The following is a 13,622-nucleotide window of genomic DNA, read 5'->3' on the forward strand; positions in this document are numbered from 1 at the left end:
CAATACTAACTTAAAATTATTAACATACTTTGAATTGTTAAACACCACGTGGAATTTAAAAAGCGCTAAATAATATATTAAATTCTTAATTAAATATAATTAATTAGGATTTTATTTCCATTTGGACGGAAAGGTTGACGGAAAGACGGAAGTGTTCAACTGTGCAAATATAAATCCTTAAGTTATAATATTTGTACATGTCAGTTGTAATGAGGATTCCGAGGAACGTTTGGTGATGCAAGGCAAGCGATCTAGTGTACGCTCACCGACAAGATGTATAGACATCATCAAAACTGTCATTATCGGTAAATGAATGCTTCGATTCCAAAAAAACATCGAGCTACTTTTCGACGTTTAGCGAGAGTAGTTGAGGCACCAGAACCGATAAGGACATGACCACGACTACTCCGACAACTGTACACGATGAGAAGATATAATATATTAATCAATAGGATATAAAATTAATCGTTACTTTACTATTTAATAATTTTAAAAATGGTTTCCGTTATTTAATTTTTTAAATACGAATATTGCGAAACATTTAGAAGCGAGACGACGAATAAAATGATACAAGCTCGAGGTCGGCAAATTGTTGTAACTTTTTGTATGTGAGTGAATGTTTTGAACTAGGAATTCAATACTTTCAATACACACACACACACACGCGCACACACGTACATAATAACAAATGCAAAACGATAACAGATACAAAAGTAATCTTACATGTAGTAAGCTTCAGTAACTATTTATTAATCGATATTTTTTATATAACAGCCAAACATGCCAGATATTAGAATTAGGCTAATTTTTATGTGAGATATAAAAGACTTGTAAAATGAGTCGAGTATAACGTCAGATTCTTCTTAGTAGAATCAAAATTCAGAATCAGGTTAGTATATAAAAAAGTAGGGACCAATAATATTATGTATAAAAATGTATTTAAATCTAAATTATATCGATGTTTTGACGTTAAAGGTGCTTAGCAAAAGTTATTCGTAAGAATGAAAAATAAAATAAATGATGTAACACTGAGATACTTAGATATTTTCGTTTAGCACTATTGTTGTCATTCTATCATTCTGCTACCACAAACACAAAGAAATAGAAACACCGTTACGTTTGCGAATCGTGAAACAATAACATTAACCCTTCTTTGCATGATTTTTACTATTTTTTTAAAATAAATCAGGGTGATGTAATTAATGCTCTAGATTAAAGGAAAAATATTTAAAAAAATCCTAGTGTGAATAAAAATATGTATTATGTAAAAAACAATATGATGGAAATTTACATCATCATGCAGTTTCACATATTTAGCCCGGTACTAAATAAATAAAAAAAGTTGTTTACTTAGTCTTCTTTATGCTAAGTGATAATTCAAAAAACAATAATTATTTTATTTAAGCACCAATTGACGCCACATTTATTACACGAAATTGTAGAATAGCCTTTACATTTGGGAAATTTGCACCGGGGTGACCCACCTACTTTTGGTCAATGTTCAGCACCATCTTTTCTTATGTCTTTTGGAGGTGGTGGAGCTGGAAAACCTTTTCTTTTTTTGATTGTAATTCTTCTTCTAGTACACTGGTACCAGGACGCCCTCTTTTAGCTGCTTTGGTGGTTCCTTTGTTGCATAGCACAAAGGACAATTCATTTATGAATTGGCCCATTGTAAGCAGACTCTTTTTAGGTTCATCACTTTCTTGAGCATTTTTTTTATAAACAATCCAAGAGTTTATAATAGCAAGATCAAATAGATGAAAAAAATACGCCAATACCACTTTTTAGACCCCATTTTTATATGATTTCTGCCCAAAAAGCTATCCATGAGATCTACTCCTCCCATATGTTTATTGTATTCTTGGACAATAAACGGACAAGTAATATCAGTATGTATACCAGTATGATCTTGTGCTGGGAAATTTGATTACTGGCATGTATAATAATATACCAAAGAACTTATACAAATCATATTCTGTAAATGATATAGATGAACTGGGATTACTCTGTTTTGTATATAAATTTGTCTCCTTTAGTAATGTTTTGATAAAATCTTTAGTGATAAAATGGTTAAAACATTGATATGGAGTTTCTAGGTGTGATAGACCACCTGAAGCAGCAGAACTCCCCAAGAAAGTAATTTTATCTGTGTCACACACCAGATTCCTTTTTTTCCAAATCAAGTTACTTTTGTCAAATGGAAAACTGGATGAAGACTGCAAATTAGATGAATTTGATGTGTGAGAGGGTTCTTGATCGTCTGGTTTTACAAGAGGAGGTTCAACGTCAGCAGTTTCATCCACATCGTCATCATCATTCTCCTCCTGCAACACTTATAATTTCATCAGCATCGTGGTTTTCATCATCGGAATCTTGGTCATTAAGGCCATCTTCTGAGAGCCAACCGCCTTATAACTTACAAAGATAATCTGCAATATCTCTTTCATTCAAGTTTCCCCAAAAAACAACATAAAATAAACATTTACAAAAAAAATTCCCATACATTACCAGTGAAGTTACTGCATAGTGATGTAAATTTCTATCACAACGTTTTGAGAAATTCATTTATAGTGTTTTGATATAAGTTGTACATAAAATAACAAAAACATGAAAACAAACCTTTTTTCTACTAATTTTCATTTTTTATTGTATTTTATATCTCCGTTTATTTCCATAAAACAATTTAAAATCTCGCTCCTTTCTTCCAGTCTCAACAAACAGCAGAATAACAAGTTCTAGGTCTGGTAATTCACAGTGACCTTTGCTATTTTTCGACAACCGCGTTTTGTTGTACGCAATAGTCGCTTAAAAAGTTGCGAGCAACAACAAATTTACGTTACAAGGGTTTTGAGTATCTTTTTTTGTTGACTAAATGTTATGATGGAAATTTCCATCACCATGCAAAGAAGGGTTAAGCTATCTCTGTCTAGAAAAGAAAATTCTTACCTCTTAACAACTGCAAAAGTGGCACCAACTGTTAACCCGAGATTAAAAGCACCCATCCATAACAACGACATATTTTCGTCGATAATTCAACGACAGATATCAAATATCCAAGGCACTTCACTAGCGAATACCTTGTCGCATCACTATTAGACACTTTGAATTAGCAGCGTTATTTCAAAATCAAATATTAAAGTACAATTATTTCAAAAGCACGCGCGGGTATGCAAGTATTGTTAAAATACTACCAAGTTAAGAATGTACAATTAGAAAAAAAAACTTGGCGTGAAATAACGCGTGCGTAACGTACTGCGGTCGACGGTATTATGTTGGTGGGGCTGAAACGTTGGCTGTTTAAACATGAATACCACCGCGTCTACCTCTCTACTTTAAGTAAATTTTACCAAGGAAACGTATGACGCAATATCGTAGTAAAACGTTTACTTTGTGTGAACAATGAAACTGGAACACCCATTGTTTGAATTATAGAACACTAAATTCAAAAACTTAATACATTTTCGTAGTTCGTACTGGCTATTTATACCAGCATCAATACTATAAATTTGAAAAAAGAAGTTTGTATTTAATTGACAATTTCATGTTTACTTATTTTAAAAGCTTATCTTTAAACAAGGCAAAAAGCTTTAAAGGAGTAATAGCTCATATTCTATCAAAGTATTTATTCCCTATCCGAAAATCAATGGTTTTAGAAATAATAACGCAATGACTAAATCAGAAAAAAACTTTTTCAATATCCCAATAATTGTATAATAAATTTAATTAATATTGATTATCTTTCAGTCTTTGTTCCGCGGTCTGTCGCATTCTTATAGACTTTCAGAGTGATCACTTTTTACAGGCTGATTGAAAATGGCTGTAAAAGGGTTAAAGCTTTTTGGTGACAAATTAGCTACATTCACCTACTTAAAACTTTTACAAGTATAACCAATCATCCTGTATAAATAAGTACTATACGGCTATAATTCTCGGGAAATAAAGAAGCTCGCTGATCGTTCCATACTCGGGCTATCGAATCAGAATCGATAAAACTACTTTCATATTGGCTCACAAAGATTTAACAAAAATCAAAATCGAAAAAGCGTGTTAGAATGTAATGTAACAAAATTCGTGTAACGTTAAGCTTTACAAAGAAAATGAAATCATTGTTTATTATTAAGACATTGAACCGATGACTTACAATCAGTCTGAAATACGATTTAATAAATTCTTTTTCTATTGGTCTCCGAATAACTTTAGATAATATCTGTCAGTGATTATGGTCTGTGACATGGGATCATATGTCGCGGGTCGGATTTCCGGCAAGCCGCACACATTGTGTAAATAAAACAACAACGCCTGTATTTCTAAACGGTGATCATAAACATCTGTAGAAATCGGAACATCCTGCTATATAAAGTACAAAACTCACACATATATTTATTTATTTATTTACTTTATTGGAGATAAACAGGAACAAAAAGTAGTAAGAAAGTACAAACTAGAAGCATAGACATATAAAATTAGTTACTATTGCTACCTTATAACTATCTCACTGAAAACATTTAATGATTTATGGTCAAACAATGACTAAATAAGTAAAAACATTAATAAACAGGGGTCAAAGACTATGGTTTATAAACTTATATTATGTTTGTTTATATATCTATATCATATATTTATATTATGGTTTAAATTGTATTATGTGTACCCAATAATTTCGAAATTATAACATATATGTAAATATAAGATATATGTTTGTTGCGATTCTTTACATCTGTGTTTGGTGACGATCATGAAATCTGTAACACAGGTCACCGCAACCGTAACAAAACACCCTAGCGATATAAGTTAAAATTAATAAAAAATACATACATATATTAGGGTGATTTTTACCGCTTCGGCATCGAAAATTCGTATACTAGACGGCAAAATGTTGTTGATAACGAAGGTGAATATATTGTTGATTATAAATAAAAACTTGTTGTAAATGTAGTCGTGTGAATTTAATTTAAGTAAGCGACATTACTTCCGGTCCCCCTAATATATAACATTATTCAATTAGCACTAAGCACATATGGTGAAAAGCCTGTAAATGAAAGAACATTCTTGTTCACATAAATATAACTTTAATAAGTTTTTCTCGTAGAAAACTAAAATAAATTATTGCAAAGGAACATTAATAATTTCGTTTTGTAATATAACTGCTAAAACTTTGCTAGCTTGACAGTTCGTTGTGTACTCCGCATGTTTGAAAGTTCGCATTGAATTTTGCGCGTTTGACAGTTACATTGCAAATTGATATTATCTTTTAACAGCTGTCTAGATCAAAATAATTAATTTATTTCACATTGAATCAATCTTTAAAGTTATTATCGTGTGAAATATGCAATTTTTTTTTAATACGACAGGCCATTCAGCTAGCACAAAGTCTATCGGGATAGCTAGTAAAAATATACGTGTAGTCCTGTAAAGATAAAGATAAATAAGATAAAATTCATTTATTCAAAATTGGAACTTTTTACAAGACAGATCGTCAACTTTCTAAACATTTTCATTTTTGATTCTGCTTCAAAAGGTTATATTTGTAGTGAAGAAGCAGGAAGAAACTCCACAACAACACATCTTTTAAAAAAGTTTAACAATACAAATATATCTTATATAGACATGTCTTGTCGGATATAGTCTAAATGAAAACCAAATAATCAAGCAACATCATTGCCAAGGATTCTTGTCATTTAAATATTTTTTTATTGGATAATATGTCTTTTCCGTCAATTTACTTTTAAAACGTTCGTCAAATAATGATTTGCAGTATTCCATGAAAAATTCTAATTCCGTTTATTACAAATACATTACGTGCTCATTTATATAGACACATGTTTAAAACGTTTACATTCTTTTATAGTTTTTCTTATATCAATCCTAGTACATCTTTAATCATGTCCAACACACACTACATGATATAATAAAATTGCATCACGTGATTACTCTGGAAATCCATTGTTAAGGAAAATAATACTAGTATGAAGATCGTTATCGCTACGAATTTTCCTCTCTAGCATTTAGGTTCCTCGAAAAATACATAATTCTAAATTTAAAATTTTTAAATTATAAATTAGATACACTGCCAGTCTTTGTATTGTGAAAAGTTATATACCTATTCTAGATTAATATAAAAAATAAAACCTATTTTAGAAAGATTTTTTTATCTATTAATGTATATTATTTATTTAAAAAATAATGCTCTATTTCGTATACTACCAGACTTTAATAACAACATGATAATATTTACATTTTAATGCCACAAAGGTACACGATGTTTTCTGTTTGATTAAAACCTAAGAAGCTTTAGTTTAGATTGTCGTCAAAAGTTTAATAGTCAATATAGAAGTGCAATTTATTAATTTTTTTCCAAACTTTACCTTATTTATCTCCATAAAAATTTTCCTCATAACTTACTAAAAGTAAAAAAAAATTAGCCGAATTTAGCCAGTAAGTTTTAATTAAATTTGTTAACCAGTATGCGTTTATTATTGTAGATAAACCACTTCCCAGGTGACATCTCATTCTTAGATGTAGATTCAGTTTATATTGAACTCTGTATTGATCTTTTTAAACGGAATACACACTCAAAGACCTTACCAAAAAGTTTTTATGCAATTACAATCTTTTTTTTTGGACGCCTCTTCAATCAGTACGTAAATAGTTGACATTTCCGAATATTCATGCATTTCTTATAAACATTAGAAAGCTGATTATAGTTTTCAAGGCGTTATTTTGAAAGCGTTAGAAAATTTCTATATTTGAGTGGCTTCACAAGCTTTGAATTTACAATTAATTTACACGCAATAAAACTGTTCTAGGTTAATATTAAAATAATTAAACAAGCAATTCTCGAATAAATGTCTTAATTTATTATCAGGAGATACAGGTGAAGTCAAGGCAAAATATATATAAGTTTTCATACAGGTTTCGAACTAAGAAATTTCTGGAATTTTGCCAAGCGACCACTGCGCGTTTAATCATTGATAACATCACCAGACGCTCATTTAACGGGGTCACCTTGTCTCTTGACACATTGACATTTATCGTGGGAACCATTGCAACGAATGTCAAGTTCAAATAATGACATAATTTTAAAATACCGGTTTTCTTGCGTACCGCTACGAAACCAATGATTTATATTATTGTAACAAATTGACTAGGTCAGGTCAATCGCCTGATATAATTTTATAGTCGGATATTTTGAATCGGTAGTATTGGAAATTTATGGAAGAAGCCTATGTCCAGGACAACCTACGGCTGGAATGATGATGATATTAACACCGTTTTCGACTCTCTACCACTGGATAGTTTGTTCGGTTTTAGTAGAACGATTTAAAAATGGAAAAACACTGTTTTTTTTTTCTTTAAATCGTCTATTTTAAAACAGACACTACAAGCATCTAAGTCTACGAATATCATAGTCAAATGTAGATAGAGGCAGCAAGAGATCTTTTAAACATTTCAATATATTGATAAAACGAGCAATATAAAGCGCAATGCTCTAGACCAGGGCTTCTTAAACTTTTGTCATTCACGACCCCACTTATGATTGCGAGTTTCTTGACGACCCCATACAAATATAAAAGAAAAATAAATTAATATTTTTTAATGATTTATTTATCAGGCAACAAAATACATATTAAATTATAGTTGCAGAATTCATTTTGAAACATACAAAAATCTAAAATTAAAAATTGCTCAAAAAATAAATTATAAAGTTGTATTTATATTACTTCAAAACCTTCAACAAATGCGCGTGTCTAGACGCTGCAAGTCCACTGTATTCCGCCAACTCTAGCGATGTTATAAATATATATATAAATATATATATTTGACATTAAAATCTTGCGACCCCAGAACTTTGCTACGCGACCCCATTAGGGGTCGCGATCCATAGTTTAAGAAGCCCTGCTCTAGACATACGATAACAAATCACGAAAGAGTAGGCTCGTCTTATATCTATGAGGGATGTCTACGTCGAGCAGTGGACATTCTGACGCTGAATATTATAGTGCTACTGAAATTGCTGTACCGTTCCTTAGGAAAGCGTAAAGAGGAAGGGGGCGAGGAAAAAGGGAGTATAAGAGCGCTGCGTTGAACGCGGACTAATGGAATATAGTGGCCGATGCTCTCCGACTTCTCGCAGTATCATACTTTGATTGACAAGTTGATTTCCTTTTTCAAAAATAGTTAACTGTGGAATAAAACCAATGCATTATTTGATTAAGTCTTTAGGTAGCTACATCTGAATGATGGAATTGGACTTATTGTAGGACATGCCTTTATAGAGAAGTTCAATCTGATTCTCGTTACAATAATGATTGAAATAAATTAATTACAGAAAAAATGAGTAAAAATGAGAAATGGTTGCGAGAAGGGAGCGAGAGTTTAATCTGATTGTACATTCTGTCAGATTAGTCTCTTGTGGAGTAATTCTAATGACGTATGTTGTCATTAGAGACGATTTCATATGGATCTATAGATATAAAATATAATGTGTCTCTTCGTCTGTCTGTACTTGATGGATTCAATAATAATACATCCAATCGCAGTGAAAATTTGGTAAATTATGGGGTATATTCCCGGAAAAGTTTTTGAAAAATTGTTTTTTTTTATCAGTTTACGTTGGAGGAGTCAAACTGTCTTTTTGTTCTGATTTTTAATTAGATGCACAATACAGCAACGCGTGGACAGTTACATATTGAAATATCAAGAATAAATATGGTACATAGAGCATTTCATTCAAAAGCAATATCATCAACTTTTTTAAAAATTCTATGATAATTGTAAGTGTGTGTAATGCACACAGGAGTTTAATGTAAAGACGTGGACTATCGCTTACAAAAGAGTTTCTAATTTTACGGATCCTAAAGCTTTTATTAATAAAACGGAACACGTTGGGAAAGATTGAAGAGATTACACACGTTTCTACTTACGGGTAAAAAATCATTAAATTATTATAACATGTATAAAGTTCGTTGTGGTTATTGAGCCAAAGCTTTTCTTTGCTCGGTTAAATCTGTTTTTTGACGGAAGTGTAAAATGAAGAATAAAGAAGAACGATGAATGCAAACGCAATTGTGGGAATTGTGACCAGTGCAGGGGCCTATACGCCATGTATGTGATCTCACAGGTCTTGTTTCCCAGTAATTACAGTTTCTTGCCCCGGTGAAAGGTTCGCTCACCGGCGGCCTACGTGATACGACTCACGTCTCAGCCCTGTACGGTCAGCAGAGAAAATTAAATGTAAATCTAATTTAATTGTTAATTTAAGGAAATTTACGAACATACTTTTTATTCATGAAATTTCTATCTACTACTCAGTCTATTGATGTCTTTATATTTATGAATCAATTTTAGATTTACTTGGAAATCAATCCCACAAGAAACATCAAAATACATGAAGATATAGTACGCTATAGATAACAGCTAGCGAAACGTTCTCGATATGCCACCACGAGCCAGTAGACGCAAAGTTGGAAGCCCCCCCCCCCAGGTGGACCGTTAACTTAGTTAAAGTTGCGATAAGTAGCTGGATACAGGAAGCAAAAGACCGGTCATCGTGGCGATGTCATTTGGCGTGCAAAGATCATATATAGACTGTTATAGTGATGATGATGATAAACAACAACAGCATATCAATCATCTCCCTCGTCATGCCAATCCGCTCACCACACCACGTGTTTTGATTAGACAGTGAAGAATTGGCATCCTATTCTAAATTCAAGTCTACATAACACATCTGATTACAAATTATTCAATTTTTACGAATTATTGCAGATGATGACATAAAAAGTAGATCTTTGTGGATTCCGTATTCATTTACAATTGATTCTGGCAGCCGGACAAATAAAATGGCAACAAAATTTATTTACGATATGACTTGTGACATTGACGTGTTTCAAAATGGCCGTAACCGCTTTTCCCGCCATTTTGTATTTTAACAACATAATATTATATTGTAGATTGTATTTCGTTATTGTATTTACACTATTAATATCATGCATCTTCAAGGCACCTAAAAAAATTGCCATATTGGAACGGCATCCATCTTGAATTTTAAATTTTGACATAATCATCGTGTTTTACTAGTGTAGCCCTTTCATTTGATACCCATATTGAGGGGGTTAAGGAAAAATATGTATTCCGCCATTTTGTATCGGTGGCCCTCTTAGATTTATAGTATTGTCATCTAAATTAAATGTGTGTAACAAATTTCAGATCAATCTGACAACGGGAAGGTGCTTAAATTTCAATTTCTAATTTTGACCCAAATAAATAAACAAATAAATTCCGTACGGGTCGAACTAAATAAAACCGTTTAAAAATATCGGGAGCAACGAGGACCGTTTTACAGGCAGTACAAACAATGCAAACAGCAAGACTTGTGTGGCAGGATGCTCGCATCCCCTTCACCGACCGCGTCACGCCGTAAGCCATGCTTACCTTTCCGTTTAAATATAGAACACGCCATTGTCAACTAATAGATTTAACATATTTTTTTACGATCTTACACGGACAAAGGAATTATGACAAAGAGAATACAAAGGACAAAAATATACAGGGTGATTGATTAAAGATGGCTTTAAAGAGTTGAAATAGAAAAATCGTTTTCAAAATTCTGATTACCAGATGTCATAATTAATTATTGTTTACTATCCGTTCATGCAGACTTTGTACTACCAGAAGTTATAGGACTGCCTCATTCCAATAGGAATAATAAAATAACTTATTTCAGAACGTCATGATATAGAGGGTGATTGGAAATAGACGTAAAAGCTTTAAAACTTTTTTGGTGATGAACGACACGTACACATTAACCCCTCCAAAGGTTTACACCTATAACCATCACCTGTATTAGTACGAAATAAAATGAATTAAATACATAATAAAAAATTCTTATGTGTGGTAAAAGTTTAAACAATATAATGAGAATTTTATTACCATTTTAGACATCATCTGTGCTTAAACAAATGTAAGCAAACGTTAAAATAAAATTGTGCGTAAAAACCCGAGGAAAATTTTGGATGACTAAGAATGTCTGTAAGGGATAAAAATTAAAAAAAAAACCTGGACCAACAAATAATTTTCCTATAGTGAGAATTATAAGATAGAATCTACGCGAAGTCATTGCCCTCACTAAATAAATTTATCCTAACTAGATAACAATATTAATATATTAATTATTTACCGTACCCTACATTTATCTAGCTTTATTTAAAACCCATGAATTTTATTAAATATCTAGGCGTAATTTTTTTTTTTGTTGTTTAAAACGTTTTACAGGTCAGTAAAAAGAACTAGTTTGCCACAGTGTGTGAGGTATAATGTGTGAAAAATAGTGAAGTAAATTTAGTGTGCTTGCAACTACTAGCTAATTACAAACGTCAAGCCATCTGTTCTCAAATATCACGTGTGCGTCTTGTCAATCTCCCGTCTCATCGGTCAGGCGGTGATAAGTACTTCCGTGCTGTGTATGACATACATGTTTAGAGTTAAGATTTATTTATCAATTTTATAAACAGTTTTGATTCCCTCAAAGTATACCTATTGGGGATATACCACAATCGCCACGCTTAACAGGCGGGTTGGCGATCGCTGTGTGGTATTATTATACGCTAGGACTCTGCAGCCCATGCTCTTAAAACTTGTTTGTGAACAGTGGCAATCCATTATAATTAATGCACAAAGTTTGAATTATCCTACCTACGTCCCCATGTCTCAGTTTACTGCCAGGTTGCCACTGCTCTTAATGTCTGTTACATTTTGTTATATAATTATATTCATAAAGTATACATATTTGATGAAATAGAAGTTTAAAACTGATTAATACGATTTGTAAAATATTTTTGTAATTACAGAAGATAGTTAAGATGTGTATCACTAAGAAAATGTCATAACTGATATAAAAAAGTAAAACTGTAATTTTTTTTAAGGGCGTAAGAGAAGGAAGGAACATGATGTGTATTAGAAGACATGTACGCCAGGATAATGAAAGACAGTGTGACGAACATTAGATGACGAATTTATGAAATTGTGAAGAATGTAAGTAAAGAAAGAGAAATAGAATAAAAAGATCCTGTTCCTTCCAAGAAAGAGGTGAACGACAGGTGCCGAATAACGGGTGTCTTAAAAAAATACATTCACCATACAATAGGAAAACCCATTTGTCATATGTTATGTTCACCTTGACTCAAATGTAATGCACTCAAGGCGTTTCATACAAAAATGAATGTGTGTTTACATATAACTTCGTGGAGGTTTGAATAGAGAGAGTAAATATTAACTGTTAAACATACGTTGTTTTGAAATTACATGCCTGATATAATGAATTATTATCAAATAAATATGTCATCCAAAACAAAGTTATGCCTACTATATCTTCCTTCTTCTATTCGACCAGTAACATACGACATTTTCAAATAATTCAGGCATGATTTGATGATAGGTGTGGAGAAAAATATAAAGATATGCGTATAAACATAAAAGCCCTTTTCCTAGTGGTTAACATGGAAGGTCAATCAAAGCAGATGTGGGGGAAAAGTCTGCATCGAGCATCTTCCGACGACGAGGTTAACAAGGTTTTCTGTTCACTTTCTGCGCGGACGTCCAATGTTATTTGCCGGTCTGAAGTGTCTATCCCAGAACTTTTTTTTGGTATCTTGAGGAAATCTTCTAAATGGACTTAAGATACAAGGAAGAAAAATGCTCCCACCCTCAACGTCCGAACCCGGTGCCCTATTAGTCGACTTTTACAAGAGGCAGGGGATATCATAGCTTTGTTCTAGCGAATTCCTGCTAGAGGGTTTGAGCAGCGAAGCGTCCGGTGCAACGGTCTCGTTGAGAACGTCTAAGATCGGCCCTCTCCCGAAGAACCTCGAAATCCTAGCGGATATCTGCTCTATAGAATAATGTAAAACTTGTAAATATCGGACCGTTCATTAACCTCAAACGTCGGTCAAATTCGATCCGATAACGGCGTGGCCTATAAATCGAAACGCAGTTAATCATTAAACCGATCACAGTAATCAACGGTTAGATGAAACTCGTTAACGCGCGGTTAAACAAAATGAAAGTGCAGTCGATAAGGTCGATTGCAGGCGCGTTTTAATGTTTATACAAGTTTAAACCGGGGTAATTTTATTACCAGCGGATTGACAAGCTGTAGTAGAAGCGAGTAGGCTACTTAGATTGCAGAACAGATAGTCTCTGGCCATATGGTTTTAGAATGGACACCAGAGACTTGACCCACAAGGTAAATTTACTACCTATTGGATATCTGTGGAGTAAGGTCCGAAAACGGAAGGGTTTATTTAAAAGTTACTATAAGTACATGTTGACCAATTTAAGGTACAATTATGGCACCAGTTTTCGGGGGCCTCTCGTGCTATGTCTCTCATCATATTATTTGTGTTCACATCTTTTGTCCTTCTCATTTATATTTAGTCATTCATCTTTTGTTCCTCACAAATTTAGTTTTTAGTTTGTAAAGGTATATATTTATAGGTATAGACCAATACTGTTCATCTATTCGCTTATGATGCTTCTTGGACTTTCTTTACAACGAGGAGTAAAGAATACTTTGTTTAAGGTTCAAGGTACCATCACCAAAATACCATAAGAGTTATGCT

At 32.7% G+C, this 13,622-nt stretch overlaps 1 protein-coding gene across 2 annotated transcripts in view; it reads right to left on the reverse strand.

Annotated features, from left to right (window-relative positions):
* Flo2 (flotillin-2) overlaps positions 1-13,622 on the reverse strand; it is a 394,067-nt gene that overhangs the window by 26,216 nt on the left and 354,229 nt on the right. The window contains exon 1 of one of the 2 annotated variants that reach the window (XM_068767685.1): positions 2,950-3,216. The exons of the other annotated variant lie outside the window; for it this stretch is intronic. The gene's annotated coding sequence lies outside the window, so the exon portion shown is untranslated. Of the gene's footprint in view, positions 1-2,949; positions 3,217-13,622 lie in introns of those variants that run through there. 2 annotated transcript variants of the gene reach the window in all.

The sequence above is a fragment of the Battus philenor genome, unplaced genomic scaffold (genome assembly GCF_028537555.1).
Source record: "Battus philenor isolate CCGP_79_NKW_IND1 unplaced genomic scaffold, ilBatPhil1.0.hap1 SCAF_23, whole genome shotgun sequence".
Classification (NCBI taxonomy): Eukaryota; Metazoa; Arthropoda; class Insecta; order Lepidoptera; family Papilionidae; genus Battus; species Battus philenor.